Source organism: Gastrolobium bilobum, unplaced genomic scaffold (genome assembly GCF_033153095.1).
Source record: "Gastrolobium bilobum isolate Gb01-03AN ecotype WA unplaced genomic scaffold, APGP_CSIRO_Gbil_v1 utg11931, whole genome shotgun sequence".
NCBI lineage: Eukaryota > Viridiplantae > Streptophyta > Magnoliopsida > Fabales > Fabaceae > Gastrolobium > Gastrolobium bilobum.
Genome location: NW_026896271.1, coordinates 65,597 through 78,247, shown reverse-complemented (window position 1 = coordinate 78,247; position 12,651 = coordinate 65,597).

Genomic DNA, 12,651 nt, shown 5'->3' with positions numbered 1-12,651 from the left:
TGTCAGTAATTGTCACAGAATTTTTTTCCGTCGAAAAATTCCGTCGAAAATAATGACTTTTCAGTAGTGCGTACGTGGCTTTTCATATTTTCAAATTTCATGTATCTCCGAGGCATTTTTAATCTTTGTTATTCCCAATATACCAATTCTTCCTTAGCTATTTAAACTTTGGTTAAATGAAAATTGACTTTTCAGTTCAGAGGAAAAATAAAGTATAAAGTATAATTTATATACAAAAAAAAAGTATAAAGTATAATCATATAAGCCTTTAAATTTTCCCGCTTCCATATTTTCTCAATAGTGTTACTTCATCATCTCTTCATATTTTTCATAAGAACTTTGTTACTTTACTGTCTCTTCATCTCTTTCACAATAACTTCATCATCTCCGACCTCACTATGTCTATTACTTGATTACAACAGTTCCAATAACTCCCATTCCAGCAACCGTGATTGCTCTTGCCTAAATAAGACACAAGAACACCTAATATGGGCAAGACAACTCACGCCTAATTTAGGTGTGTTTCATGAGGCATTGACGCCTTATTTGGACACGACTGAGTACAATAGATCTTTAAATTAGTTTCAAAATATTAGGTTTTCTTAATTTTTTATTTAAATAGTAATATTTCAAGTTTTTTGCCCAAAATTTTATCTATTGATATATTTTTGTGCATGCTTTGATTAGAAATGTGAGTAAAATTAAATTTTGAAATCAAGGAATCTTTAGATTTAGAGTCCTTTTTCTCTCGTGTTGTTGCAAAAAAATCTTCTTATGTCATCCATTACAATTATGTACTCTGTTGGAAAAATTATCTTTAGAATATCTTTATTATTTGTAAATATCTATTTTCTTATTTAATTAGGATTTATGTTAGGTCTGGATTAAGCCTATTAGTGTTTCTTTATATATTGTACTCTCCTGAATCAATTCAATGCACATAATTATTTTAATGTTCCGTTCGTCTCTTGTTATTCTACATGGTACTTAGAGCCTAACTAGAGGAATCATTGTCCGCCTTTTTTTTTTCCTATAATTTTAATATGGTAGTAGAGACATATCACCCACCGTGAGGAATTGGTTTTCCCATATGTTCCCTTTCTCTCTATGCTTCTCTTAGTTTCTTCTTCCCGTTCCTGTCTTCCATCGAAGATCCAACCACCATAAACATCTAGGACCGGCCAGAACCATCTCTTCCTCTGCACAACAGCAGTTCTCGTCGTCCCTATTCATCCAGTCACCGCCACAATCCACCACCAGAATTTTGTCCAAAGACTTTTCGGCTGCCAACCACCACCCCGTACACTTATCGTCGTTCAAGCTGCACCTCCAACAACCGCCGCATGCGCTCTCACGCGCCGGCAAGGAGCCACGCATTTTTCTGCAAAGCAACATCTTCCCTCAACGCTTGACGACACGTAAGACCTCTTTTTCGGCCGCCGTCTTCATTATTGCACTCGTCTCCCCGTTCCGGTACTAGATCTAGTCTTGGTTGGTTGATCTGAGACTGTTAAGAAATATGTAGTTCGTCGCATAGCGTATCTCTGTCTTCTGTGGCGCTGCCGTTATTTGTCATCTGCAGTGCCATCTCTGCCTGTGTTATGGTTCCGGGCATTTTTTTTCTTCCAGATCTTATCCCAATCTGTTTTCCTCTTGTACCGCACTTCAAACCAATGCAGTCGCCTCCATCTTCATTGTTCCAAGTCAATTCGCGTGGGCTATTAATTGTGTGTGCTTCCGTTTCAGACTTATTCACAGGTGCCATTGATCATGTGTGCTTCTTCAAGCAGTGTTTTGTGTTCGCGTCTATTCATCTGATCATGTTCTTATTTTTGTTGTCTTTTTGGCCTTGGAACATTATCTCTGACAGCAACTAGTCCAATTGTTCTTCTCTCTTCGATACGGTTCTGGATTTGGTCTTGTTTTGGGGTTTTGACCTCGTTATTGGTGACGTCCAGATCCTCCTATTCCAGTTGTATCTCTTCATTTTTTGGCCGTACATTCTTTCCTAGTCGTGTCTCCTCTAGCTACGTCTCTTTCCTCTAGCCGCATCATCTTTACTTCCGGTTGTGTTTTCTTCTTCTTCTTCAGAGATTTATTGTTTTTATTTTGATTTTCTTTTGTGGCTTGTATTTGGCCAATTTTATTTTACTCCTACATATGTTTGTGGTGTTATTCAAGTTTGATTTAGCTTGTATTTGATTTATTTTTATCATTATTTGGCTTTATTTTGGCCTCCTGTTTAGGGGAAGCATTTATCTCTGTTGTTGCTTGGTCCGCGGATTATTGCAGTTATAGTGGCTCCATCGGCTCGTATCCTAGTTGCAGGATTGTCTTTTTCCCAAGCCTTCCTTGGCTGATGTCTTTTTCTTCCTTTGTTGATATCCATTCCAGCATCGTCTCTTTACCAGCTCTTCAAACTGATGGTAATTCCAGTTAATTTGCTGTCAATTTCTCCGGCTTATATTCTGTGAAGCTTCGTTTTAGTCTTCTTTTTTCCCAAGATGAAGTGTCGCTCCATCCATGTTCATTTTAGCACACTGCTTGATTTTGGTTCCTCATTCAGGATGAGATGTTTCTTAGTCTTTCTTGTTCAAGCTTGTTGCTTATGATCTATATGCTCTAGCTTGAGAGGGAGTGTTTGAAAGAATATCTTTATTATTTGTAAAGATCTATTTTCTTATTTAATTAGGATTTAGGTTAGGTCTGGTCTAAGCCCATTAGTGTTTCTTTATATATTGTACCCTCTTAATTCAATTCAATACACAGATTTATTTTAATGTTCCTTTCGTCTCTTGTTATTCTACATACTCCATGGAGTACATAGTTATAATAAGAAAATTTTGTTTGATTCTCTCCAGTACCATCTTTGTGAAGGTTTTAAAATCTTAATCTTGGGACTCGTCCCGAATCAAATTAGTCGCGAAGCGATAAATCGATTGGAATATCTCCGGAATTTTTTTTTCTCTGCCTTCATGTTAACAACCAACTTTTGAATAGTGAGAGAAAAAATAACTTTAATATTATAACTATATATTCTCCGAAGTACATAATTATAATGTGTGACATAAAAGAAAATTACAGCAACATAAGAAGAAGATTTCCCTTAGATTTAATACCGGTATACCACCCTGACAAGAAGTCTTTGACGATTTTTTTCCGACTCATATCGTTTTGTGTTACTTTTCTTTTCTTTTCTATTTTTTTTCTTTTAAAGGGATTCTCTCCGTATGCTAAGTTGTGAGACTAATCTCCTTCACAGGGATGGTAGTTAGGAACATCGACCAAAGTGCCATTATTTAGCAATTTTTTTATCCAAATGCCACATGAACAATATTTTTTACCAGACTGCCATGCGACGTAATTCGCTACAACTGATAGTGAATTATGTTCGCTAATGATTTCGTGACACGTGACACATTTTCGCAGAAAAAAGCTGACTGGACAAAATTCACTACTAGTGGTAGCGAATTTGGTACCCAATGTGGCCACGTGTCACGAAATCATTGACGAATGTAATTCGCTACTAGTCATAGCGAATTACGTCGTGTGGCAGTCTGATAAAAGGTATTGTTCGCGTGACATTTGGATAAAAAATTTGCCAAACAATGACACGTTTCTAGTAGTTAAGTAATAAAATTCGATTGGCGTTACATCTAGCATTGTGTATTATTTAAAAATGGGGTTGTTTAAGCAAGAGATGTTTCTCCTTTCTTGCACATAAACAGAATGAGCCCCACAAGATTATTTTTATCACATGAGATAATATATATCCAGCAACATGAGATGATTATTTCTCTTTAAAAAAATGTTTGGTTATGAGAAAAAAAAATACAAAGCATGACTCATCATTATTGATAATTTTACTGAGATAACCTAAATCTACTATATTTCTTTGTTAATTTTATTGATAATTAATATCAAATAAAGTAAAATCAACACATAATTGTTGACTTCAAGGCATGCAAAATACGGAAGATTAAAGAGTGCTGGATAGCTAGTCATCATTCGGAGGGAAAAGATCTGAAGAGACGAGAGAAACCTTCCATTTCCATATGCTTGTTGGTTTTTCATCCCCTCTTTCCCAGCATTTTCCGTGGCGTACGAGAATGCTTAGCTGTTCGTTGACTTGTCAAAAAGAAATGGCGTCCATTCATTCCTTGGTGATTACTGTGTGAAAGTCGAAGATATTTTCAATATTCTCACTGCATCATGGTTAAAATTAATAAAAAAACAACTCATTCATCATACTTATTTCATCCATCCTTTTATGCTTAATAACATCCATCCTATTCCCATTTTCTTAAAATCATAACTTTACATTATAAAATAAGTATGCTGTATTGCGCAGTGATCTTTACGTGTGGCAGTGGAATTCTTGGACATACATGCCAAGTTGGATAGGATAAGTCAATAATTTTTTTATAAATAGTTGTTTTTATTAAATAGTTACATAAATCTACATGTTTAATAATTATTTTACATTAATAATATAATGTGTAAGTTATTTATTAATTTAAAAGTTACTTCGAGACCAATTTAAAAAATATGTCTACACAAATTTCTAGTTGCAGTGCTTATATATTCCATGTCAGCTTTGGTACAGGTCCATGGACCCCTTGCTATTAAATTTCCAAATCCATGACAACAGGCCGTGCACGTTTTACATTTTCCAAATCAACCGAGGTCAACGCATTTAGAAGCATCTTTCTCAATCCAAGGTTGCAGGCATGACTGAGGTCTTGCCTCTAATTGCAAACGCAGAAAACAAGCTTTTAAACAGCTCTAGCGCAAACTATAATGGTCAAATATTAAAACTAGAGAGCTTTTGATAGTCATGCATGTTATAAATAAGAAAGAATTTTAAGTTACTAAAGTATTCCCACGAATAATTAAGCAAGCAAAATATTTTGGCAGCCCGTGTCCAAAAGGTATTTAAAAGAGCAAAGAGTATCAGCACTCCTACAAGTTATAAACTAAAGAAAAAGAAATAATTGTGTTAAGGAAATATAAAGTCAAAAGCTTAAACTTTTGAGTAAAATAATTCTTTTCATAATATGAGAACCTCCGTGTCAGTGACCAAAAGACCAAGTGTTAAAAGAAATATAAAATTATTAATATAGTTTTGGCCAACATTTGAAGCTTTTGGGTGGTTGTTTACAAGCTGTAAAAAAATCTATAGTGTTGAGATATATAGTCCTACATTGGTTGTATGTGCAACTAATGTGGAATTTATAAGGTCTTGGACACTCTCACTCTTTGAGCTAACTTTTGAGGTGATGTATCATAAAGTTCTTTACGCTGTGGAGTTTATAAGGCCTTGAACACTCTTATCTTTAAACTAACTTTTGAGATGGTGTATCCCAAAATTCTTTATACCGCTGAAGTTACAAACATGCCAATAAGCATTCCCAAGCGTAAGCAATGTTTTTTTTTTTTTTTTTTTTTGGTACAAGGATAGAACGTTTTTTCAAAAAATAAAAACTGAGGCATTGTGGAGGCGTTTTTGGTTCGCAACGGAGGAGCTGGTGATGGATTGTTTTTTTGTTTTGTTTTTTTTTATGGCATACATGTCATCAAATAACAAAAATAGAAGTGGACGCACTTAATATCACGTAGCTCCATATAGGTTCATAGATGCGGACTATTCCAAACCTAATGTTAAGTCTGGGTCTAACAACTACTAGTCTACTACCTAATTACTTGACATCAAAACAGTATGGAATTTCTTAGAAAGGCCCAACAAAACAGTCACATCGCATTTATGCGCAAGAAAAAATAAGGAGAGATTCATACCGTGGGGCTCGGGCACGTTACGGGAACAGTGATTATTTTGTCACTGTTCGTAAAAAAAATTATAAGACTACCACATTAACAGAAAATTTTATCAAAATACAATATGACATATTTTATTACACTATGTAGCAAAATATGTATGCAAATAATTCACTACACAATATAGCGAAATATGTCACGTCATAACTAAAAATGTCACATGTCAAACAGGAACAATTTCGCTGCACATTACGTTGTATTTGCTTCATTGACCAACGGAACCTGATTCTAATGTTTGAAATTTGACAAAGTCCATATTTTAGAAAATTTGCAGTCGATTGAGACCGAAGTGGTACAGGACGAAGCCTGGAATTTCAAGACCTCAGACGTTGTGTTCTTATTAATTGAGGTGGACCTTGTAGAAAAATAATATCCAACGCCAAGTTTCCATATCTACTTTACATTTTATTCCTCAATGTCCCCTATACAGATGATATAATTTTTTCTTTTGGTTAAACAGATGATATAATTAATTCAAAGAGATCCATGCTACAAAAAGTTGTATCCATATCGTTATTTATAAGAATGTATTAACTATGATAAACCAGAAACCAGAGAAGAAAGGAACTATAAAACTGGAAATTCATATTTCTCATTACTAAAAAGAAAGAGTGCATACAGAGGTGAATAGAATGGTGCAAAACAGTCCTAAAAAAAAATGGTGCAAAACAGCACCAACAACTAGGGGTGTTAACGGGCCGAACCGAACCGAGCTTTGGTCTTAAGAGGTTAAGCCTGGATTTAAATATGTCAGTCTGACCAAACCTGTTACCTGTTATAAATATAATTATCGACATGTGGGCCTGACTTATTTACAAATAATAAAAGACTGGTTCAGTCTGTTTAAAAAAAATAAGATAACAAAAATTTATCCAAACAGAATATACAATCAACCGCACTAGTAATTCTATAAATATTCATAAATTCAATATATATCCAAACAGTATAATATAGAACAAAATCATTCAAAAAGTCTGTTTAACCAATAAAATTGGACGAAATGGATTGAGAAGAGGGAGAGGGCTAAAGTAGTATAAAAATTATAAAATAAAAATAAAAATTAATATACTAGGTCAATCTGAGAGGCTTTAAGGCCAAGCTTTTCAATTGGAGCCTGAGACTTTTTTATTAAACGAGCTTTTATACAAATCCAAGTCTGATTCCAACAACCAATTTTAGACATGTAAGTTCAGGCCTTCACGAGCCGAGCCAAAAGCCCCTGATTCATTTAGGACCCCTACCAGCAGCCTGACAGAAAGGTGCGCAAAGCCGCATAGCACCACTAACCGAAAATACAAAACAACAATTGAAACTACAAAATAACAATAAGGGAAAACAGTTACAACCAAAAAATATCAGCAAGCATAAAAACTAAAATATAAACTAAGAGTTTTATTTTTCTCATGTTGCATGACACAATTTGTCTCATGCAACACACAAAAAAGTGGGTGGGACCCACTAAAAAAAGAAAGAAAAAATAAAAAAGTGAGTCTCATCCACTTTTTTATGTATTGCATGAAATAATTTGTCTCATGCAACTTGAGAAAAATAAATTCCATAAACTAATAGAATGTTCAAATAAAAACGTAGAACGAAAAGTACTTAGCGGTAAATAATACTATTCAAGTCCAAAATGTAACATCCCTTGCTTCAAACGTTTATAAGAAATATTACATTATTTCTTTTTATATATATGTTTTTACTTTATGCATAGTCAGTGAGAAATAAGATGTAAGGGAGTTAATATTATTAATTAATACACATCGATGATAATAACAGTAAAGAAAATTTTATAAACATCTACCAACATTATTTTATAGATAATGTTACGTCAGGTACAACAGGAAGTTATTTTACATAGGTCCTACAGTTTACTAAATATTACATCACTTCAGTTTATATTTTACATACCGTCATCACATAATTATACAATACAAAAGTTTTATCCTAATCTAGTCTATAGGTGTAGGTCTCCACACTCTCAGCATAGAATATTGAAGCATCTCCTTGATTTCCTACTACAATATAAAACTCTATGCGGTCCTCGTAAGAGTAAATATTGATACACCATCCTTCTCTTGCTAAGCTTAGATTAGGCATTATGATTTTCTGGAAAGGTTAGCATAAAAACAAACACACGTGAGATAAATCTCAGTAATATTGAGGTTTCTAACTATAACCATTTTTAGCCGTAATAACAGAAAATACCATTCTCTCAGATAATTTAATAAAATGAAATAATATAATAAATAATACATTGTGTAATATTTAACTGAAGCTAAATAATTTTCCAACTTTGTGGTCTTCTGCATATGAAAGATTTATTGTGGAAGAGCTCAAACCACGATAAGACGTCTTTTACCCTATAATCGTTTAAACCCAAACTTTGTGGTTCAGTTCATAACAGTTTTCATCAGTTAAATTTACACATTCTCTTCATAATTATTTGGTACCAAACAATTCGTCAACATGATAATCAGTTGTTGAAAAGAAATAAAATTTAAAAGGAAACCAATATACTGCAAAAAATAAAATCAAAGGATAAACTTAAACAGAAGAATATGTAAAGAAAAGAGTTCAGTAAGATGACAAAGGTATTAAACTTAAACATCGTTTTTCCAAAATGATTGAAAAGAATACGAGAGAATGTTTTTAAACCTTTCAATATTACCTTCTGTCTCGTCGCTTTCCTTCTTTTCTTTTTCTGTTGATCTCTCTTTCTCTCTCTCTTTCACTTCTCACTGATCTCTTTCTTTTTTTCTTTCTTCTCGTTGTTCTCTCTTTCTTCTTATGCACAGCGATGTATATATATATACAAAGAAACTTGCTTACGGTTACATTTCGTTAGATTCGAACGTAACTAGTAACTAAGTAATCATTACTATTCAGATAATAACTAACCACGTAATACGTTTCTAGAAAGATTCTCGTAAACGTTTATCAGATTGCTCCACGTTTACGTAATAAGTTTTATTTAGTTTTTGTAATATATTTATACATAATTTTATTTTTTTATCTATTATTAGTACTATTTATTTTATTATTAACATATTATATATTATATACATTTGTCTTAATATTTAATTACTTATTTTTTTTAATTATTATTATCATTATTATTATACATATACATATACGTAAATATATATATATATATATATATATATATATATATATATATATATATATATTCAAGCACTTCGCGTGAAAATTAACGCGAAAGGCGCCACTTTGGAGCAAAAAGCGCATTTTGGCGCTACCCCCTCCCCCCTTTTACGAAAATTTCGTGGAAACCAGATAAAAGTATAACAGAAAATTGTGGAAACATTAACTCTCTTTTTTATTATTAATTTCAGGGTAAAACTAATCTTTTATTGTATAAGAGAATGCATCTTATGTTCTGAAACAAAATCAAGGTGGATCTTATTTTGATTTTTTTCTTTTTTATTTTTTTGTAGGACCCGTCTTAATTTTGTTTTACAACATAAAATATATTATCTTATGTAACATAAAATTAATTTTACCCTTAATTTCATCGAGGAATATGTGAAAAAAAAATCACCAAAACTGAAAAATCATCTATATAAAAACATTCCGCTGAAAATGGCCCCAAAATTAAAAAAAAATGCTTACCAAAAAAAAGAATTGTTTATTTGAACGATTCAAAAGTTCACCATATAAAAAATTGACCATTAAGTCAAATATATAATTTATCGCAATTCTTGTCATGAAGCAGATAAACACTGGAGTTCAAAACAATGTGTTGTTCAGCTGTTCCAGACTAAATGGATCTAGGAAAGCTGTTTCCAGTGAACAGATTGCATGGTAGTTTTATATTCTCTAAATATATTTTAATGATTTTAAATTTTTAAATAAAGCAACATTAAATATTTTCTTTTAATATACTGATTTTTTTATGCTAAGTAATTAAGAGAATGTGAGAACATGTGAGAACCAGCAGCCATTATGGTTGTCCTTGTCTGGGACCGTCAAGTTTCAGACTTCCGATCGATGCTTTAGATATGAAAAAAAAAAAAAAAAAAAACTTAAATGTAAAAAAAAAATTAAGGAAAAAATATTTATTATTTAATATTTAAATTAAAAAACTCTTATTTTCTCCCATCATTATCTCTATTTCTTTCACTATAAAATACAGTAATTTTATTTACAAAAAAAAAATACAGTAATTTTGACTGAAATAACATAATTTTATGACATTTATAAAGACAAATACTAATTTAAAAAATTAATTTCCCTTCTATTTCTAAAAATTTCTTAGAAGTATGCTATATATACAAAATTATTTATGAGTTTCACCTTAACTTTTTTTTTTTAAGGAAAGTTAGTTGTATAATATGATATTAGAGTTAGTATGATCAAGTGGCTTCCAATGAAAAATACATAAAATTTTAATTTTAGCACAAAATAAATGTACGTGTACATTGTCCGGGGAGGGCTCTTGCAATTTTAGTGAAATTTCTATAAGCATTTTCCTCCCAAAATTAACTATGGGGATATGGTGCGATGTCAAGGAGTACTCACCCACCAGCTAGATATTTTTCCTCTCGTACACTCGTCTTCCTCACACTCTGTTTTGGGCCATTGTCTTTTGTAAATATACCATCCTCTCACTCTGCCATAGCAAGTAGCAACCACTGCATCACGCAGACTCAACAACGGCTTGGAGATCCAGAGAACCTTCTCTTATCTAAGACCAGTTTATACAACTTTACATAAGGGTGTGCATGGGTCAGGTCGGGTCAGGTTTTTGTCTGACTCGATCCAACTTGGTTTTTATAAGTAAAGTATTTTGACTCGACCCGCTTTAATTTGATCTAAGTTAGGTCTGACTTGGTTTGGATTTTGTTGAACTAGTTCAGAACCGGATTAAATCTGACCTCACTTGGTTTTTGAAGTGAGTCTGACTTAGTTTCTGAAGTGGGTCAAATATGACCTGACCCGTTTTTGACTTGGTTTTTTCACAAAATTTCGTCAAAATTTCTACGTTGCAAACGACGAAAATTTCGTCACAAAATTATTTTTTCGTCGAAATACTTTTTGTCGAAAAGCGACGAAATTTTTTCTCTAATGAAAATTTTTACAAAAATAAATTTTCTATCGAAATTTAGTTTCCGTCAAAAGTTTAAGGAAAATGATTTCTTCCATCAAATGTTTTAAACGAAAAAAGAATTCTGTCAAAAATTTTGACGAAATATTTTTCATTTTAAATTTTGATAGGAACGTGTTCTGACAAAAATTTCGACAGAAATTGTTTTGAGGAAAATGTTTCATCCGAACTTTCGACAAAATTTAGATTCTCTAAAGAATTTTGATAAAATATTTTTTTCGTCAAAATTTTTTGTCAAAAAATTTTACGAATTTTTTTTACCGAAATGTGTTCAATTGAAAATTTTGATGGAAATATTTTTTATCAAAAACTTGACGAAAATATTTAGTTGAAAATTTTCGATGGAAATGTGTTTCGCTAAAAATTTGGACGAAATTTTTGTTTGTCAAAAAGTTTAACGAAATTTTTTCCGTCGAAAACTTTCGCCAAAATTTGAAATCTGTAAAGAATTTTGGTGAAATTTTTTTCTGTCAAAAAATTTCGATGGAAATGTGTTTCTTCAAAAATTTTTATGAATATATTTTTTTGTGAAATATTTTGACGAAATTTAGATTTCATAAAAAAAATTGACAAAAAAATATTCCGTCAAATTTACAGAAATATTTTTAGTCACAAATTTTGAGGAAAATATTTTTCGTCAAAAATTTTTGCGAAATTTTTTGAAGTAATTGTTTTTCGTTAAAACTTTTCTTTTAATGTAATTGTGATTTTCTTTTTTCACATAATGGGTATGGGTCAAGTTTTGGGTCAATATTAAAACAATTCAGGTCTGAAAATGACCCAAATAAAAGTGGGTGGGTCAGTATTTAAACCAGTTCAAAAAATATAGGTATTTATGGGTCAAGTCAAGGTCGGATCAAGGGAAGGGCAAGTGAACCAGTTTTTTTGCACACCCCTAACTTTACACATGTCAACTTAAAAAATTTTACATATGAAAATTTGTTTTTCAGTCCTCTACCTCCGTTAGTTGTGGTAATTTTTAACACGACCCACTGATATGATATGATTATGAATGAAAAATTCGTGTCAGGGTTGATTTGTTTTCAAATTCGTGTTATATTCTTATTCATACTTATTAATTAATTATTAATTTTCACTAAATTATAACCGTTAGATTGACGAAAATCAACGGTTAAGCTTTGATAGTAAGAGATAGTAAGAAAAATAGGTAGTAAGTATAACTTTTTCATATATATATATATATATATATATATATATAGGAAAATTGTTTGTCTTTTTAAATGACATAACTTGTGTCATTTCACTCTCACAAAGAGGTGAGACCGATACTTTTACTTTTTTTTATCCACTCTCTCTACCCTATAATTTATCTCTTTTTCTTACTTAAAATGACACAACTTTTTTTTTTTTTTGATAACATAAAATGACACAACTTTACATCTTTTAAAATAATACACACTTTCCCCCATATATATATATATATATATATATATATATATATAGGGTAAAATCATTTCTGCACCCGCTTTACATACAACGACGACAGGTGTATGATTATGATTTTCCACATTTAATGCTTTCATCTTTTGTATGATTATAATTCCCCGCATTTAATGCTTTCACCTATATATATGACAAGTATTTGATTGCTGCACATACAACAGTTGCAGAAATGTAAACCCCTATATATATATATATAAATTCCTGCAGTTACTGCAGATAAGTTA